At 42.1% G+C, this 18,801-nt stretch overlaps 1 long non-coding RNA gene across 4 annotated transcripts in view; it reads left to right on the top strand.

Moving 5' to 3' along the window:
- LOC110467949 (uncharacterized) overlaps positions 1-18,801 on the top strand; it is an 81,271-nt gene that overhangs the window by 42,551 nt on the left and 19,919 nt on the right. The window contains exons 1-2 of one of the 4 annotated variants that reach the window (XR_013340473.1): positions 1,134-1,152; positions 4,003-4,101. The exons of 2 other annotated variants lie outside the window; for them this stretch is intronic. This is a non-coding gene — a long non-coding RNA (uncharacterized LOC110467949). Of the gene's footprint in view, positions 1-1,133; positions 1,153-4,002; positions 4,102-12,088; positions 12,108-18,801 lie in introns of those variants that run through there. One more of the 4 variants, XR_002464946.3, reaches the window with a different exon arrangement.

Genomic DNA, 18,801 nt, shown 5'->3' with positions numbered 1-18,801 from the left:
GAATATCAATAAATAAATCATAAAAGCCAATGCTTCAAATATTGAAAAATTCACACTTCAAACTGTGTTTTGAACTATACTGAGAGCAATGCCTCAGATTGTCCTTTTGCTTTATATGAACAGAAGAAATTCAAAGTAGGAGGAAGTGTCTCCTGGGATTTGGCATAGGGGAGTGCCACAAACCATCAGCCTTCCTGTCTCTGCTGTGCCAACGAAGCCTCTCCTGGGATGTACCACGAGAAACACACAGTGTGTCTGGGGAGTTAATGTGGCTTCAGATGAAATTATCTCCTGCAGAATCCATCTTGCCTGTTGTTTGAGTGCATGCAAAAGAGCCAGGCAGTGGTGAGGAGCCAGGCCACAGCAGGACAGGTGAAGGCACAGAAAAAAGTAGAAGCATTTTCCTATGACTCTGTTAAGTGAAGTTTTTGCATCACAGACTTATGCCGCTAGTGAAAATGGGACATCACGCCTCTTTTTCTCCTTCTTTCTGGAGCCCAAATTTGGCAAGAGCAAACTTACTGAAGTCCCCACTCTGTTGCCCATTTCACTCCTCACTAGTAACAGATACCTATATTCTATGGTGTGATTGACAGCATTAAAAGGAGAAATGAGGGCAAATGTCCTTCTGAAAAGTACACTCTAGTTCAAGCTCAAGTGTTTGGGCTGATGCCCAAGTTGCAGAATGACTTTCCATGGTTTGCATTGTGTGGGGGACCACTAGGCAATTCTAATGGTTCTTTTTCTTTTGCTTTAAAAGCACTGAAATTAGATGAAAGCTAGAAGTAGGAATGGTATTTTGTAGTAATTGTAAATGCAAAGCTAGATGAGCACTAGAAGTCACTCAGGTACATCTATTCAAAGGCCAGAAGAAAAAGCACTGCAGGTATTCAGTGCTTTATCTGATTAGAAAACAGCCTGGCACAGATGTGATTTCTGCTCCATATATCAAGCTATGGCAGGCTTTTGCTGCTTCATTATGAAAGCATGTGAAGTAAAATAGGTTTTGGAACATAAAAAATGACAAATTTGGAAAAATATCTATATGCCAGATGGGTGTAGGAAGAATCCTTGTGACAAATATATTATTAAGGGAATATGCATAAGGAAAGAAACTGTGCCCAGTTCTTCCAGGGATGGACAGGCAGGAAGGTAGCGTCTCACTGTGTCTAATGTATTTTCATCTAATCTAAATCTAATTAATTATGTTGCATCGCTGACAGACAATCTGGGCACTGCACACAACAATGGAAGGCTGCACCGGGGCTTCGGGAGGGCTGGCGGTAGCTTCGCCCTCGCTGCTTTAGTTCTCGTGGCCGGGGGAGCAGGCCGGGCTGCCGCCATCCCCGCCGGGGAGGGCAGGGCGCGCTCATCCCGGCCCGCCTGGCCTGCCCGGGGCGGCGCCGGGAGCGCCTGGGCGCGGAGCGTCGGCACTCCGGCGCGGCTTCTGCTCCCGTGCCGGGAAGAAATAGGAGCGTTTTGGCAGGGGCTGTCGCGCTGCACTGCTGCTTTGGGGCCGAGCTGGTGTCTGGGCTGGGTCCGGCCGCGCAGCTCCCGGCTGCCGGGCAGGAAGGGCTGCGGCACCGGGAGCTCGCCCCAGCTGCCTGCCCGGGGCCGAGCGTGGGCAGCTCCGCGCCCAAGGGCCGGCACACGGCGCACACAGGGGCGGCTGAGCTCTGCTCCAGCAGCCTCGGGGCCGGCAGCAGCGCCGGGCTCGGCCACGGGCAGGGCTGATGGACCGGGCCCTGCCAACTTGGGCTTCGCAGTGTGCGGCCGGTGGGCTCCTCCCGCCCAGACGGGTGGGCCAGGCCTGCGGGCCCTTGAGGAAACATCACTGCCTCTTCTTGAAAGCAGGCAAGTCAGTATTTCAGCTTCAGGAGCATAATAACCCAGAAATAACCCACGCTCTGGCCGGCCACTCCCATCTGGGCGGCCGACCCGGTCTGATGAGGTCGTAACAGCAGCCAGAGGAGCTGCCAGGGGATAATCACACGCCGAGCCTTTGGCTGTTGCCAGAGATGTAGAATACCTGGTCTGGGTTCAAGGTGTGGCGATCTAGCCGTGATTAATGCGTTCAGAACTGAAACAGAAATGGAGGTAGGGAGGGTGGTATGGCAATCGTATCATTTGGCTTCACATAATTTGATTTTACTGATGCCTCATCCACTATCTGATTACTCTTTTCCTATTTAATCCCAGCCAAACCAGGAGGCTTTTGCTCACAGGCTTTTAGTACTATTTTATTTGGCAGTTATGGAATAAAAGAATTTTAGTATTGCCTTAGAATTTCTCCTGACATCTATCACAACCAATCCAGCTCATATGTGGGTGAACTGTGTTTTGATCCAATTATAAAATTCTATTGGAGTCTTGTTACATTCTTATCCCATGTGCATGTTGAAAAATTCAAGAGCAAAAGAAAATTCTACAAAATGTTTCTCATTTACTGTAGGCTTGGAGACACAAAACTGCATCACATAGTCATTTGTGGAGGCTAATAGCAAACTAGAAAAACAACGTATTCTTCAGGAAAAACCCACCCTGTTAATCAGCAGCAAAACTTAGAGGGAGAACAGTACAATCTGTGTATAGATATTACTGGCAATCGTCTTTTGGAGACACAACATTACTTTTGTTAATTGTTGTAACAAGAACTTTGTTGATGTTCGTCCCAGAAGTTACAATGAAAAAGGATCTGCCAGTCTGAAGACGTTCTGGAGGGTGCATAAAAATGACAAATTTGAAAGAACCCAGACATAAAACGACCAAGGTAACACACAGCTAATGTCCCAATGGATTGCAATGACTATAATACTTAAAAATGAAGATACTTTACATACTCTTAGCATCTCTATAGCAAAAATGCATTATTAAATCAACAGCCCATGCACTATTTGATTACCATGATGGAGAAGTTGATCTAGGATATTTCTGTCTCAACACTTTCACTGTCTTCAGGCTGCAAAATATAATAAAAGGAATTAGGTGTCTTCCTTGCTCATCGGCTATAGAAAGCCATGCAGAGGCGTAGCTTCACAGACAGAGTGCTGCTCCCAGGGGAGGAAATGCACTTGCTCCAAAGCTTTCTGGCTCCATCCTGGTGGAGTCTCTCATGCACCTACAATCCAAATCCCCGTCCTAAAGCTGGGATGTGCCAGGACCAAGCCAGCAGCCCTGGGCTAGAGCCAAGCAACAGTGGCAGGGCCAGGGCCAAGTCTGGAGCTCAGACTTCAGCTGCGAGCTGTTCAGCCACATGGAAAAGCCAACAGCTCTTTGACTTTCCCAAATACTGCTTGGAATTCATCCCTTTCCCTATCGGCCTGTAGGGATCCTGTAGCTGCCCCTAAGAGCAGGGGCTGGGTGGCACTGCTGGGATGGACCTCTGTGCCCTGGCCAGCTGAGCTGTGTCCTCCGTGTGAACCCCAGGCCACTGTGCACCAAGGCAGCAGCAAGGCCATGCCGGGGGTGGGCAGGACACGGGTGGCCCTGCAGAGTGCTGGCACAGGCACCCTGCACTGCTGGGCTGGCTCAGCCTGCCCATGCTGCTGCTGTGGAAATGTGCAGGCAGAGGCTGGGAGGGGAACACCCAGCAGTGGTCACCAAAGCTGAGAAACCCAGCTACATACAAGGATGAGAGATGCATGTGTGCCCACGAACCATGTTAGGTTGTTCCCAAGGCTGTCTGCTCTTGGTTACATCAGTTTGGCCTCTCTGTGATTCCAGTAGCTTGATAGTCCCCTTTTCCTTATTTCTAGGGTACAGACTGGTTGTTGGTCCCCCCCTTCTGGAATCCTGTCTGTTTCTGCACCCCATGGGAGGCTGATAAACGTGGCACCTTTCCCTATGGCTTCCCCTGGTCACTCTGAGGCCCATTATTAAGCTCTGACACAAAAATCTGTTTAGTCACAGAAGCAGATTGCTTCCATGAAGCACAGAAATGTAATTTGCCAGTACTTAAGCTACAATATTGAATACTAACATGAAGTTCCTTTCCCTTTTCAGTTCTTTATAGCAAAAAATACTTGGTGTGAAATCTTGTTTCTATAAGGGTCAGTGATAAAAATCTGCATCAGTGACAGAGCAGCGTCTGCCCTTCCTCTGGTGAGTGGTTTTATTGGTTTTGCATTTAAAGCTGTTCCAATGCATCAGTGCTTTCATTGCCAGTCCAGAGCACTCCTACACTTGCGAAGCTGGTGAAGAGGTCATCTCCATATTCCCCTTGCCCCGGCCGTGTCTCAGGCAGCAGGGCAGCCCTGTGGGGTTTGTCCTGCAGTGCCAATGGCCAGGGTTTCAGCTCTGAGGCAGAGCACACCCCAAGAGCAGCCGTAAGCCAATACACCTCACCTCAGGCTCCAGCCCACTGTAGTTAATCATTAAATAATTCTCCTGGTGATGTTATCCAGTGCTGATAAATTACAGATTTCATTGTTTTGCCTGGAGCGGCATTAAATTGTGTTAATTTCATTGAAGATTGACACTGGCTTTTATTTCCTTTTGCTACTGTTTTGTCCTGTAAAGCGACACTGTCTACAGACTTCAGATTGCTCATATAATTGGTACAATAGATTTTTTTCTTATATTTGGAGAAAATTTTAATCAGAGCCTTTGAAATACCAAGAACCTTGAGATCAATAAAATACTAATGATAGTGTATTAGAAAAGAAATATTAACACAAATCAAATAGCTTTTAAAGCAACGTTATTGTTGACTATGTTTGTTTTACATGTGATCTCAGAATGATTTCTAATTTTATACAGCAGTGAATTTATTCCACCTACAATACACGTTTCTGACACAGGGTTTTCTCAAAAACTGAAGATAAAATACATTATACATCTTCCTGATGAGCCAAATTTTCATCGGTCTGATTCTCTCCTTTGGCAAAAGAAAAAAATATCCCCAGGTAGTCCTACTCTTTTCAGGCAAAAGAAAAAGGCTGTTTTAAGTTAGTGTGATCTTGATCTGTTCTTTGATGACAAATCCCACCTATTTTGGAACAATTAACATAACAGTTCAATGGGTATTGAATAAAGCATATGGAAAATTTTGGAGCTGTAATTTACAACTAAAAAAATGATATTAAATAACCTCTGTACCAGCAGGAATGTGACGCCATACAGTAGACTGTTGTGGTAAATAAGAGAAGGTTTTGATTGTGCACTATTGTAGCTCCCTGAGCAGAATGTTGAGTTCAACTAGGAAATATTGAATAAAACTTCATATCCCCTCTGAGGCTCCATATCACATCTGGTATTTTTAATAGAGGTTTTTCTCAAGGTTTTCATTAGGGTACCTGGGGTTTGCTTTGGTGGGGTTTTGTAATTTTTTTTTAAGCACATGGTATAATGCAGTCTAACCCCCCACTTTGCTGTAAATGTGCACAGAAATTAATTGAACAATAAATTAGGTGTCAGGTGCCTCCAGGCACTGATAGGTATTAATGCTCCTGAGCAGCCTCACCTGGGGCATCCCACCCCCTCCAGGGACTGAGGATTTAAGCTCAGCCCTTTGCATCCCCCTGCTTATCAGCAGTGCTGTGGACCTGCTGCTCTGCAGCTCCTGGTGGGTGCCCCCTGCTGATGTGGACTCTGGCCTGTGTATGGCCTCCAGGCTTGGTGACAGAGCTGTCCTGTAAGTATGGACTTGGCTGGCAGTCTGTAGGGGGGTATCTGGTTTGGACCCTGACCTGCAAATTATGCCCTAAGCTTGGCCCCAGGCCTGTGTGGCTGCTGTGAACGTGCCTGATGTTGGGACTCATGGTTGAAGCTGCCCTGCTCTCTCCATTAGCTGCTTTGTGACTGGTCCTGGTCATGCCTCCCTGTCCTGCTGGGAGAAAACATAGTTAGTTGAATTCAGTTAATACTGTAATGGAGTTTACTTAACCTGGAGGAGCCTGCCCTATCCCATGTCTTCAAAGCCTATTTTGAATTAGAAAGGCAAGATTTCTAAGATTTCTTAGGAGCATAAGGAAGTATGTAGACTTCATATCTTGAAGCAATTCTTCTGCAATAGCCTTTCAGCTCTAGTGTTCCAGACTTTTCCTCAGAGACACAGGGACAGGGGCTGCAGTTCCTGCAGGGATGCAGCTGGTGGAAGCCAGCTGACACAGCTGTAGCTGAGGTAGTGCTGTTCTCTTATCTCCTGTGCAGCCAAAGGGTTTCTGTGCTTGCTCACTTGCCTGATCTTGTGTTAACCTATTCTGTGCAAACCCAAGCTATTGTTCAAGAATTTTGTAAGTCAAGCCATAAGCCTCCTGGCATCTGTGTGTTTTGTGGGGGCCATGGTAGAAAATTTGGGGTGGTGGGAGCTGAGAAGAACTGGAGGGTTTGTCTTAGTTTGCCTTTTTTTGGGACAGAGTGTTAGAAAATGACTTGATCTAAATTGCATGTATTGTTTCAAGAGAAGGACTACAGTTATTTGCAGCAGAATGGATTGAGTTAAAATTCTCCAAAATACCTCCTCAATAAACATCCAGCTCTTAAGAAACTTGGGGCACTGTTTCATACATTTAGCAGAACAACTTACACATGTAGGCCATTTAAAGACATGGGATAAATAAAGCGCCTTATGTTGCATTTCTCCACCATTTAGAAAAATATGGAAAACAGTGTTACTTTGCCTATGTTTTTGTCCAACTCCATACAAGGCTCATCTGACCACCAGGAGGACACAGGATAACTATGTACAGGTTTTAAGCCTTACACTCAGGCTACTGCTTGGGGAGGTTTTCCAATTTTCCTTAAAAAAAAATGAAACAGTCTCTTTATTTTGCCAGATTCTGATAGGGCACGTTTGAAGAAGCAAGAGTGTACTTCTCTGGGATAAGTGCAGGGTTCTCCTCCAGGATATCTGCAAGTGTATTTAGATGTGTGTCTGTAGTATTAATGTGAAGGTAACAGAAGAATATGGGCTTCATCCCACAAAGTTGTAGACTGGAACACCTGCCAAATCAGATGCTTTACATGTGGGGTTTGATTGGCATAATCTTTGAATGTTTTTTGTTCCCAACTGCTCTATGTAGCTTAGCCTAGAAGCTGAAAAAAACTGTGGGTCCCTCCAAGTACTTGGGATAATATATTCTCATTTTAAAACTATGGTTGAATATATTGAGTAAGGGAAAGAAAGGCATGAAATCAAGACTTCAGAAGCAAAGCAAGGCAAAAAGTCACAATGTTTGTTTCATGATGTATCTGGGATCTTACCACCTGGAGAGGTTTGAGAAGCAGACCTTCCAAATAAAAATAGCAGAATACTAAAACATTAATAGTAAAAAGCAGTGGTGAGGTACTTCAAAAAATCTACATTTTACAGAAGTGTAATCATGATTTAAAAATACAAAAACACTGTGACTCAAAAGAGGGAGAGCGTGGGTGTTTGCTGGGGATGAGTCAAAAGAGAAGAAATTTCAATTCCAGAAAGCAAATGCAAAAGATGAAGCTCTGTAAGTAGAGCCTGCAAAAAGGCAGACCAAATTTATGCATTTGTTCTGCATCCAGGGTTCACCTCCATGCTATGCAGAAGTCATTGATTAACTGACATTAGATTGAAATGGGGCAATTAGACAGAGTAAAATGTCTACAGCATAAATTATACAAGAAAAGTGTCTGAAGAGAGCCTCCCCTTTGTCTTTAAGACTTGCCAGCTGTTCCTTTTCTGCCTTGTGATTTTTACCTTTCCAGATAAGCATATTCCTTTCTCTAAATCAATCTGACGGAACAGAGCTGACTGTGTATCACAGGCTACAGCTGTATGTCCAGATACATTTTTAATAGGTCAGCCAGTCCAGTGGCAAGACAGCACTGATTCATGTTAGCAGAGGAGGAGGAAAATGATGCTGTGGAAGCACCTACAGCAGAAAGCACTGCACACTTCCTTGGCCCTGATTACTTTAAGCAGTTTGTCACACGCTTAAACTGAAACATGTGCTTTGGTCCCTTTTGTAGTCAGTGAATCAGATGCTCAGTCTTCTACAGTATTGAAAATTAATTACAAGAGATGGAAATCCTGCTGTTTTCCAGTATAAATAATGGAAGTAAATCTCTGATTCGTTGACAAAAGAAAGCTGAGGCAGTTCTGTAGCTATACTGGCTCGGTTCTCTTTGCTTCTAACAGTGCAAAAATGTGTTTAAATGCTTTTTTGCAACAGGAACAATGAAAACTGGGTGGGTTTTTTTAGAAACAGATTTCTTTAAGACTCCTCTTGTGGTTGTGGCTACCACAGTGTGATCCAAAAACACCTTAGTAGTGAATTCAGCTTATTTGTAAAGGAAAACTGCTCTTTGCCATGGTCCTAGGGTTGTGTGAGTCTCCATGCCACGAGTATGCTTTTGCTCTTGCTCTTGTCCCACTGCCTGGAGAGCCATGGATTGTTAATGAGGCTACCTGAACAAACCCTTCTACAGAAGCACAGAGCAGTTTGAGATATATCCAAGCTGCCACTTTCAGCTGCAGTTTTTACAGCCTGTGTCCATTTACCAAGCCCAGACCTGACTGAATATGAATGGTCACAGTTATGGCAGCACAGGCACACTTGATTCTTTCTCATATCAGTACTGAACAGTGTTTGAGAGTAGAAGATGTGCACAGACCCATCTTATAGGGGATGTTTGATTTGTTCTCAGGGTTGTATTTTGCTTCCTAAAGGCTGCTCTGAGCTCTGACAGGAGTGGGAAAGGCAGCCTGCCCTGATACACTGGGGACAGAGCCAGGCATCTTTACAGTGCAGTGTGCACTGAAAGTCTCTGAAGGACTACAGCAGGTTTGGCTTTTGTCCAGTATAAGCAAAGCAAGCCTTAGCATCCACCTGTTTGAGCAACACAAGGAAAGACCACCTGGCTGTGCTATACAATGACATGGAATGGGCTGTTGTAAATAAACTGGGCACTAAGCATTTCCTGATCTTCCCTTTAATCATGATAACAAGATTAATGCATAAGCTTTTCCACTGTAGAATAATGTGCAATTTGTAGTGTGACCACATGAGATGAAGACTTGATCTTTTGTAAAGTCCAGGTTAATGTTTACAAAATGGGGAAAGGGGAAATGGATGTTTAAATTGTTGTTGGCCTATGCCAAGTGCTTCAGCAAGTAGTCAGTCCTATGCTGAATGCAAGATTTGACAGTGAATTGGCCTGAACTGGTGGTATCTGCTGGATGATCTCTTCAGTTTTGCACTTAACTTTCAACATATTGTCCATGTAATTCAAGTGGTGTTTTCATCCATTCCTTTTCAGGCCTTTGTATAGAAAGGCAGACTTGCTATTTCTGTGTGGTTCTAGCATGGCACTGGTTCTGAGATGCACAAACCTGATGGTATCTCCCCACTTATCTGCAGCAGTCAATACCTGATTCCAGTTTTATCAGGACTGCCTCAAGCATAGGAATGCCACGAAAATCAGGTGTTTATCCTGTTTGTTCAAATTTAATGTGCCCAGTCAAGGAAAAAGGAAACCATGTAAGCATTTGGCTAAGTGGCATTTACATTAATTTTGTACTGGGCTTTATCTGACATGTCAGACACAGACTTAGTATTTCATAAACATGTCTCCCAGCCTTCAAAAATGCAGATTTATGATTTTGAAAATATTTTACCTAAGCTGAGAGCATTTAGCTTTTCATAATTGGGTTTAAGGGTTGTACATATCTCATCCACTCCAATCTGAAGAAAAAAGTGAAGTGTTGCCATTTTTCATGTATGGACCATGAAAAGGTGAAGGTTGACTCTAATGACAATATATAAAAAGAGAAATGTCTCATATGTGCTTGTTCAGTAATTTCTTGGTGGTAAGGAGTATTTATACAGCGCTGAAGTTAAAATATCTGAATATCACAAAGCATGATGATTTTGTAGAGTGAACTTTTATAACTCATTTGAAATGAACCTGTCAGTCATCATTAATGGTCTGTGAAACCCTATCCCAAGGTGGTGCCAAGTCTTTCTCAGAGAAACATTGTGATAAGCTCTGCAGTGTACACAATAAATCAGGGAGTTTCACAATGAGTTACATGATAAGCTTTGCAGGATTGCACAGTAAATCATTGAGTTGAACAATTACACAGTAAGCCTCCTTAGTTTTTTTCTTTATGGGAGCATCTATCAGTAATGGATAAAAGTCAATATTCATATTTTTATACCACTTCTACTACCTATCTCAAATACAATTTATGGACACTTCTTAAGGTTGGTGGTAAGACCACTCTGTTAGCCTTGTGTGCCTGCACATTTGTGATACAGTTAATGCAGTACTGGGGGGCAGTGCACAAGGAGCCTAGAGAAGTCTAAAGACATTGCTGAGGCTGACTCAGAGATGGGAAAGGTACCCTTGGCTTTCAGCAGAGCTGTGCCAGTTTACAGTAGCTGAGCTGGCTTTTGTCTCAGTTCTCCAAGAAGGTATGTACAAGGATTTCCAATTTATGCAGACATTCACATTCACTTTGCTCTACCTTGGTTTTCACTGTCCCATTCAATTTTTTTCAGTCAGCATTGCTATAAGCAGCATCTTTCCTCCTAAACTCAGTTTTATTGATTCTTGTGGTTTACAAGACCATTCCTCTCCCTGCCAGCTCCTCTTATGTGATTTAACCTCTGCACCTATTTGGTAGGTCCTATCCCAATTTATTTTTACCCCCAAATTTCAGCACTTCAGCTGTCTCCTGGACATCTCCCATTGATGTTTCCTTGTCCTTCAATGCTGCAGGCTGAAACTTAACTTCTTGCTTTTCCTCCCAGGCTAATGCCTGATGCCCCTCCCTGCCTGTCTTCAGGGCTCAGACTTGTCTTGTTTGCTTTTCTTTCATCTCCTCCTCCCTCCTCATGTCTCGCTGCTTCCTAGAGACTTGCAGGGCCTATTGCCAAGTGCTCCAAACATTCAGTTTGCATTCTTCTTCCTTGGCAGAGCCTCCTAAACTCCCACTACTCCACCCTTTGTGTGCTGCTTCACAAATGCACACCTTCTAATCTTCCAATCTTGACACGATTAAACAATAATAAACTAATTTCCTGGGCCATTTTGTCATGGTTCCTGCAGGTGTATAAACTGTTGGTGTCAGATTGTAGGAGATGTCTGCCTTTCAAAGAGGAAGGAGTTATGTTTGTATTAATTCTGCCTCCATAAAGCATTACATACTGGAAAGGGCTGTCGTGCACACCAGAACTGCAGGAGCCGAACCTCCATCTGCAGCACGGCAGAAAAGCTCCAGTGACATCAGGGGCTGTAGCTCAGGTTTGTGCTAGCTGAAGGGCTGGCCTTGGGTGGGGACTGTGGCGTGCAAGCGAGGAGTTACTGAGGCCCTTTTACCTCTTTTAGAAACCCACTGCAGACACAAAAAACCACTGGAGAGGATCTCACTGAAAAATAATAAATCTTGATACAATGCTTTGTGGTTTTAGAATGACCCTTCATATTTGTTTTATTGAATATATTGTTAGAAAAATAAAATATTTTGGTTCATGAGCTTCAAGCTGCTGCTGTCTTCTAAAATGTAGGCATGATGCCTGTAAGTGTACATGAGATTTGCTAGTGGTAATCTGTTGTATATGGTGGTGAATTCAGGAAGGACCCCAAGTCTCTGTAAGCCAAGGTTTGTTGTAATCACTGAGAGTAAAGTTCGTGATTTTGTCTGTTTGAAGTCACCTTATTATTTTCTATAGATGTTCAGTTGAGGTGGTTGTGAGGTTAGGAAGAGGGAAGGAGAGGTGAGAAATATGGAACCCTTTCTAGTCTGTGTGCAAGGCAGATCATGTACAGCATACATTGCTAGTTTAAAAGCCCTCAAGAGGATGCCACAGGGCTCTGATGTAGCAAGATATGTGCAATATCAACACTTGCTGCCCTTATTTGAAATGTCATAAAATGGGATGTGTACACTTGGTGCGGAAGGCGGCTGTGTAGCCTCAAAGAAGTATGTGTAGGTAGTATATTGCAGCTTTTTCTGTGTGGTGTGCTTCTGTTGTAGCCAAGCTACAGATTAAATCCTGTCTTGTAGCTGGTGAAAATACTGGCACGTGCCGTTGCATGAACAGCCTCCACACGTGGCACGGAACATGGGTGTTCCCCTTTCGTAGGGGAGCTGCCTTATGCTGGGATGCAAGGAGCCTGCAGCTCAGGTTTGTGATTGGGGTGTGTGTGTTTGTAAAGCATAATGGGGGGAGCCCAGAAGCCTCTGGGAAAGCTGGAATTGGGATGAGGCTGTCAAGACAACAGTCAGACCTATATGTGACCCTCATATGTGCAAGTGTAATGTATGTATTGACACCAACTTATTAAAGCAGGTATTAGGAGCCAAGAGATAAATTTACAAAAGGATTTTATACTTGGGAGCTGGGCCTTTGAAGCTGTTGTTCCTCTCTTTTATAAAAATCAGGAGACATGCTGAAATTGCAAACTGCCTTGTCATCCCTGGAATCAAATCTTCAAATGAAGAGGAAATCTTTTCTTTTTCCTAGAAAAGATGTACTTGCTGGGTCTTTTCAGATACCATTTCTATTTGTGACAGGAACTTTTTCAAGGAAATGAGCAGAAGGTAGAACAGCATGCTGCTTCTGATTGTACATTTCTTAATATGCTTTAGAAATATACACACTGGCAACACTTTTACAAGAAAATACCTCATCTTTCATTAAAGAATGACTTATAAAAAAGCCTTGACTTTTGTATGGCTGTGTATTTCATTAGGTATATTTCATACTTCTCTAACAACTCCTAAATGGCAAATAGTCCTGAGTAGTACTGGGAAAGCAATTTGCTTTAAATGGTTCATTTAGGTGAGTTTAGCAATTTTATTTTGTATATTAACAGCTTTTCTTAGCTCAGCTTTTCCACTTATCAGAATACAGGTGTTTAGTTATTGACAGAGATCGTGCAGAATCTCTGTAAAACAGCTTTACAAAATCAAACATTCTTGCTTTCCAAATGTTATTTTTAATTTCTCCAGATACAATACCATGAGCAGGTAGAGTTAGATTGTTTAGCACTAATGGGGAACACATCTGATTTCATCAGATTTCCTGTAAGCTATAGGAACTGTGCGTGCCAAAGAGAAACTCAAAGTGAACACTAATTCCAAGATAGCACCAGAAGTCAAGTTCTGAGTGTTTTATATAAATGTTTTTACCAAAAGTCATCTTGTAACTTTGATCCTCCCAACGTGCTACTTCTAGCACAAATTCCTATGAAGAAAAACAAAAGCACAGAGTAAATAGAAAAGCAAAGCCCAAAAAGATTCACATCAGCAGGCTTTGCAGTGAAATCATAGTTTATTCTCAAGCAATGATTTCTCTTACTTCCTCCTTATTACCCTTATTTACCCTTCCTTTATCTCAATGCTGGAGTTAAATCAGTATACAAGTGCTTTTCTTCTCTGAATGTCCTTTAATTTGACAGCCTCATGGCCTCAGTGCCCTTCTTTGCCAAATATTGCCTTTTTGTAGACACGAGTTAATTCCTATCATATTGGGAGACAGGCTTGTGCACAGTGAAAGCGCAGCTTGCAAACTGCTTCGTTTCTTTCCAGCCCCTGAGGAATTCTGAATGTGTCAGTAAGTGCAGATAAAACTATCAGCATGTTCCTTCTGCTTTCTTCTGAGAATTTTTCTCAGCCATATCCTAAAATATGGGGTGTTTGTTTTCTTTTTATTTTGCCCACTGCTTGCCCCATCCACTTTCTTTCCATCTCCCCCATTTCCCACCTCCCCTGTAGGAATGCAATGGCAATATATCTTCACTTAATCTCCTTGCTGCAATTTGTTTGCGTGGCTGGAAGGAAGTGCATTGTCACCCATGAGCCTTTACACCTGCCAAAGCTAATGAGCTATGTTTGACCCTCATTCTGATGGATTATTTAGAACTTCACACCCCTAGGAGAGTTGTAGTGTCCCAAAGGAGCAGCTGAGTGCTCCTACAAGTATTTCTAGAAACAAAAGATTTCATATGCTTTCTGTAATACAGATATTGTTGAATAGATCCTATTTCAGATCTAAAATGCATTTTTTCATTGAATATCATAATTCAAGTTTTAATAGCAGAAATATGATAATGGTATTTTTACTGACAGCTGATGCTTCAAAAGTTTATTTGGACCAACGGAGGTGATGCAGAAACAACAGTCCTTCTGCCTGGCCTGACCTGTGGTCCTGTACTTTGTTTTTGGTGTATGTCTTGTCCTCCTAATCACTGACAGCAGTGACTTTACTCCTGAGTGATGGAGACTGAGGTGGGATCAGAACTGGGTCCTAAAACTCATTGCTTTGGTGACATAACTCAATTATGACAAATAGGAAAAGGAGGTGGGTAGTTGCTCTAAAGATATTAAGTGATTAGTGATGGGTGAATATGATGTTTGTGGTCTGATAGGAAAAGCACTCAGAAAACTGAACACACATTTTCCAAAGCTTGTCTGGTGGGGAAGGGGGCCATGAAAGGCTGGTGGTACACCCTAGAGACTTTTCCTATGTCCATCTGGATGTGTAGCAGAGAGGGGGAGTGCTGCCAGTGGCACTCTGCTGATGTGGGGCAGGTGTCCCCAAAGAGAAGGCAGGCTGGTACTCACTGACTTGTTGGGGTTTTTTCTTTTACCTCTATGCAGAGACTGTTATTTTTTGAGGAATTTTCAGATTAAAGTCTAGACAACCTAGAGAGCCTTTCAAAAGATCCACAAACCCTCTGAGTCAGTGTGTTGTATTTATCTCTTAAGGAACCTTGTCATTAGGCTCAAATTAAAAATGAGCTGTCAGTTTCTATTAATAATTAATGCCAAAATGTTAGCACTTTGAAAGACTGTTTCAAGTGTAACACATTCCATTTAATGCTGAACAGTTTTATATTTACAGTAATTCCACCTTTCATCCCTTAATGTCAACCTCTAAATCTTTAATGCTTTAATCACACTTCTTATTTTGATATCCCAAGTGAGCTGTTCTAACCTGTGTCCACTCCCTTTCCATAAGGTGCACATTTTATACTGGAAGGTTAGTCAGCAGCACTTGTTAATTATTAAGGAAAACAAAATGCTACTGCTGGAAAATTATGTTTGTTCCCAGCTGTATGTGTTACCTTTAATCTGTACTGACAAGAAGCAAGAGGAATCATAAAATAATCAGAGGAGCCAGGAGAGAGGATTGTTTGTGAAGAACATTACCCAGCAGAAATGTAGACAGCCTTGATTTGATTCCATAAATGAACCTAATTACTGGGTAATGCATTTTTCTATGGAAATAACATATCTGTAAAATATGTAGCTAAAAGAAGGCTTTGTGAATTTGAAAGCAGGTGATTTTTGCTTTTGAGCTGTGATTCCTATAGCATATTCCTGGACAGCACTGACTCACTGAGAGCTTTTGTCTTGGGCATAGGCAACACAAATATTGTCCATTCTGCAGCATATGTCCGTGAGCCAAGTTCTTTATTTGCAGCCTTCCAATTGTGAATAAGGGAAAATTCTGTAGAGAAACAGGCCACCTATGTGTTGTGAAGTTTTCTTTTTAGAATGCACGTCTTCTGTAAATATCCATGATATAATAAAATAAATACTTGGAATTTTCTTAACGTCAAAGCAAATAATGAATATTCTAGAGAACTAGAAAAGGCACATTACTTGTAAAGAAAGGAGACATTTTTGAACTTGTAGCTATAAAATATATTGCTCCAATTTGTTTCCCTGGCTGTTTCAGTGAAGTGAGACGTAGCTATACAGTGAAGGGTATTTGTGATCAAATTTACATAATATTAATGGGTTATAGAACAATATTAAACTAATCATCTACTGCCTAATTATTGGGATCAGTAGGATGAGACTTCATCTTGCATCTGGCAGATTCTTGTGCCATATATAACATATATATCTACCAACATATAATAAATTTACCAATTTATGTTAGAAATTTGTTATTGAGATGTGTTTTCTGGGATAGATATTTAAGACTGTTATCCATATCTTTTTTACACAAGTCCTATTGCATGGAGAAGGCAGACAAGGTGTTTCACTGTAACAGAAACCTCAGCTTGGCCCTTCCTGTGCAGAAACTGAAAATAAAGTCTGGTGCTGGGGAGGGACCTGCTTTGGCCTTTGGGGGCCCCTATGAATGGGCCCCACAAGGCAGTCCTTGTATGGCCCATGTTTTCATCATGTATGTTTGTTGCTGGGAAGGCACCCAGTCTCTGAATTGGAATGCTAACCATTTTTCTTTAATAATATGTTAATTCTCTTATTCCCCTGTGTCATGTGGTCCTTTTCTTTCGCCTTGTTCATGTTTCTCATAGGTGTACTTGAAAACCTCTCCATTGGCTTTGCATTGGTAGCTGAGAGTTCAAACACGTGTGCAACTCACAGCAAGTACTACCTCACTGCATGGCAATTCTTTTGAAATCAGGGGACTGTTAGACTGAGACCCAAAAAATCTCTATCCTGTTTGGCCTGGCCATTCCCACGCAGGCAAACAGAGTGTTGTGTCAGTCATGTAGTATTTTGCACCCATTTCACCTGGCTGCTAGTGGAAGCATGATGTGGAAAGTGAAATTTGATACTGTATTATGATCAGTTCTAGCAGCATTTCCACCACAGATGCATATATTTCAGTGAAACCAAACTGGAGTAAAAGAAGGTAGGCTATTCTCAGCCTATGAATTTACTCTTGTATTATCAGGTCTCAGCAATATTATCTGCTTCTTTTATCAGGCTCTCATTGTTTGGCTTTTTTTTATAATTATATGAAGAGTGGATGAAGTTCTATTAAGTTATCTGTGACTAGAAAAAAAATTACTGCACTGATACTTTCAATCCTCACTGACATGTAAAAAAGGCATTCAGAGTTTACTGAACCTCTGCCTTGCACATCAAAAAAGAAATAGAAAAATTCCTGCTGATACATTATCATGCAAGCATCCAATTCAGTCTTGTCTTGCTGTGGAGACATGCACAACATACAGGAAAGACTTAATATTTATAAGATGCCCAACAGGACTAAACAAATGGACACATGTAGAACGTGTATGTTATTCATTACAAACATGATTAGTGTTTCTATATAATAGATGTGTTGTTAAAGCACAGTGGATTCTTCGAAGTTTACAAGTTTGTTATGAATTGATTTATTCATGAAATGCTTTGTTTCTATGACAACTTTATTGGTTTGCCTGTGGTCTAAATACATATAGGCATGGCAGGAATTCTACAGTACAAAACAAATTACATGCTCCCACCTGAATGGCTTGATGCCTTTAGGGAATGTACAGAAATTGTCCACAATGAGGGCTGAAATCACCATAGACTGTGCCAGTATGAGAGGGCTTACTTAATAAAGAAAAATGCTTAAAGGTCTTCCACAGCTTCCAACTCTGCAATAAAAGCAAAAGATGGAAACGAAGAAAGGAATCTGGCAGGAAAACATAAAAGGGACCCAAAATCCAATTGCAGAGATGCTAGTGTATTCAAGAAAAAGCCACAGATCAAAGACCAGCACTCTCCCACAAATAGAGCTTGCAAGAAGCTATTAATATTCATAACAGATCTAGACCTACAAAAGAAACTAGAGACCTATTTTTTAGTAAAAAATTAGTGTGAAAGTATAGGAAATTTGTTGATAAAAGGATAGGAAGGCTTGCTAGGGCAACACAAAATGGCATCAGAGAAAATCAATAAGAGGATCAAATAACAGAAATGAAAATACACTAGCAATAATTAAGACAGGGACTTGTAAAAGAGGTCAGAAACCTAAGGAGAGTAACAGTTTTCAAAGCATGCAAGACAAAAATTGTGTAGTAGTGCTTCTGTGAGTGACCCCATGACATAGGGGTCTCTCCAAGACCGTATTTTAAACTTTGGTGGAACGATGATGTGTTGGCTCCTCCTGTCCTGTGTGATGCGAAGTCTTTTGGGAAATGATAAGCAAGAGCAGCAGAAACTGAAAGCTTTCAAAACAGGAGCAGCAGAGAGTGCAGTTCCATGCAAAGCAAGTTTTCCAGAAATGTTTCTTAATCTAAACAAAGCTGCATAGTATTCTGGATCATTTTTAGAAAATTGGTATGAGAATTTCAAAGGGAAGAAGGGGCACTGATAATCCTCTGCCTAGCCTGAAACCCAGTGTGAAAATGCCTTAAATTAGAGCCAACCAGTGCAAATGCAAATTCTGTATTGGTAAACCACAGACTGCATGTCTAGCTCTTCTGCCTCTCTCGGGAACCTGTGCTGTGGTTTAGGTGTTCCATGCTCTCTTGGCTCAGACCAAGTTTTTGCCTTGTAATTTGGCTATTGGGCTGTCATTTATTGAAGTATTTCACTGATTTTGTCTCTTATCATAGAACATTCAGGGGACAGGCATATTTTGCAGCACTATGGATTTAAGGATGTACTGCCTCCTTTGCACTGCAGTGAAGCCAGACTGTACGGCCAGTTGGGTTTGGTACCTAAGATTTGGCTCAGTGAGTGCCTTAGTCAAATATTTTTTCATTTGTTTTGCATTTTTGAACTAGGTCATCTGCTTTGAAAGGTGACCAGGCTGATGGAGACAGGCACTGCAAGAGAGGCAGAGTCCTGAGGCCAGAAAGCAGAGACAAGGAAATGCAGGGAGTGAGATGGGAGGTTGCACATGGCTTTGTGCAGGGCACACAGCATTCATAGCTCGCCCACTAAGGTAAGAAGCCTAAGACAATTGACTAATTTGACATGGAAGCACTGATAAAATAAAAAGCTTCTCCAATTAGTGCATGCTCTCTATTATTTCTGACTTGTGTTCTGACCCAGTCCCTTCCATATTCCTAATTGCCTGTGCTGCACTAAGTGATACTGCCTTCTACACGTTTTTATGA

The sequence above is a fragment of the Lonchura striata genome, chromosome 9, assembly GCF_046129695.1.
Source record: "Lonchura striata isolate bLonStr1 chromosome 9, bLonStr1.mat, whole genome shotgun sequence".
Classification (NCBI taxonomy): Eukaryota; Metazoa; Chordata; class Aves; order Passeriformes; family Estrildidae; genus Lonchura; species Lonchura striata.
This window is presented reverse-complemented; position numbering and strand designations above follow the sequence as displayed.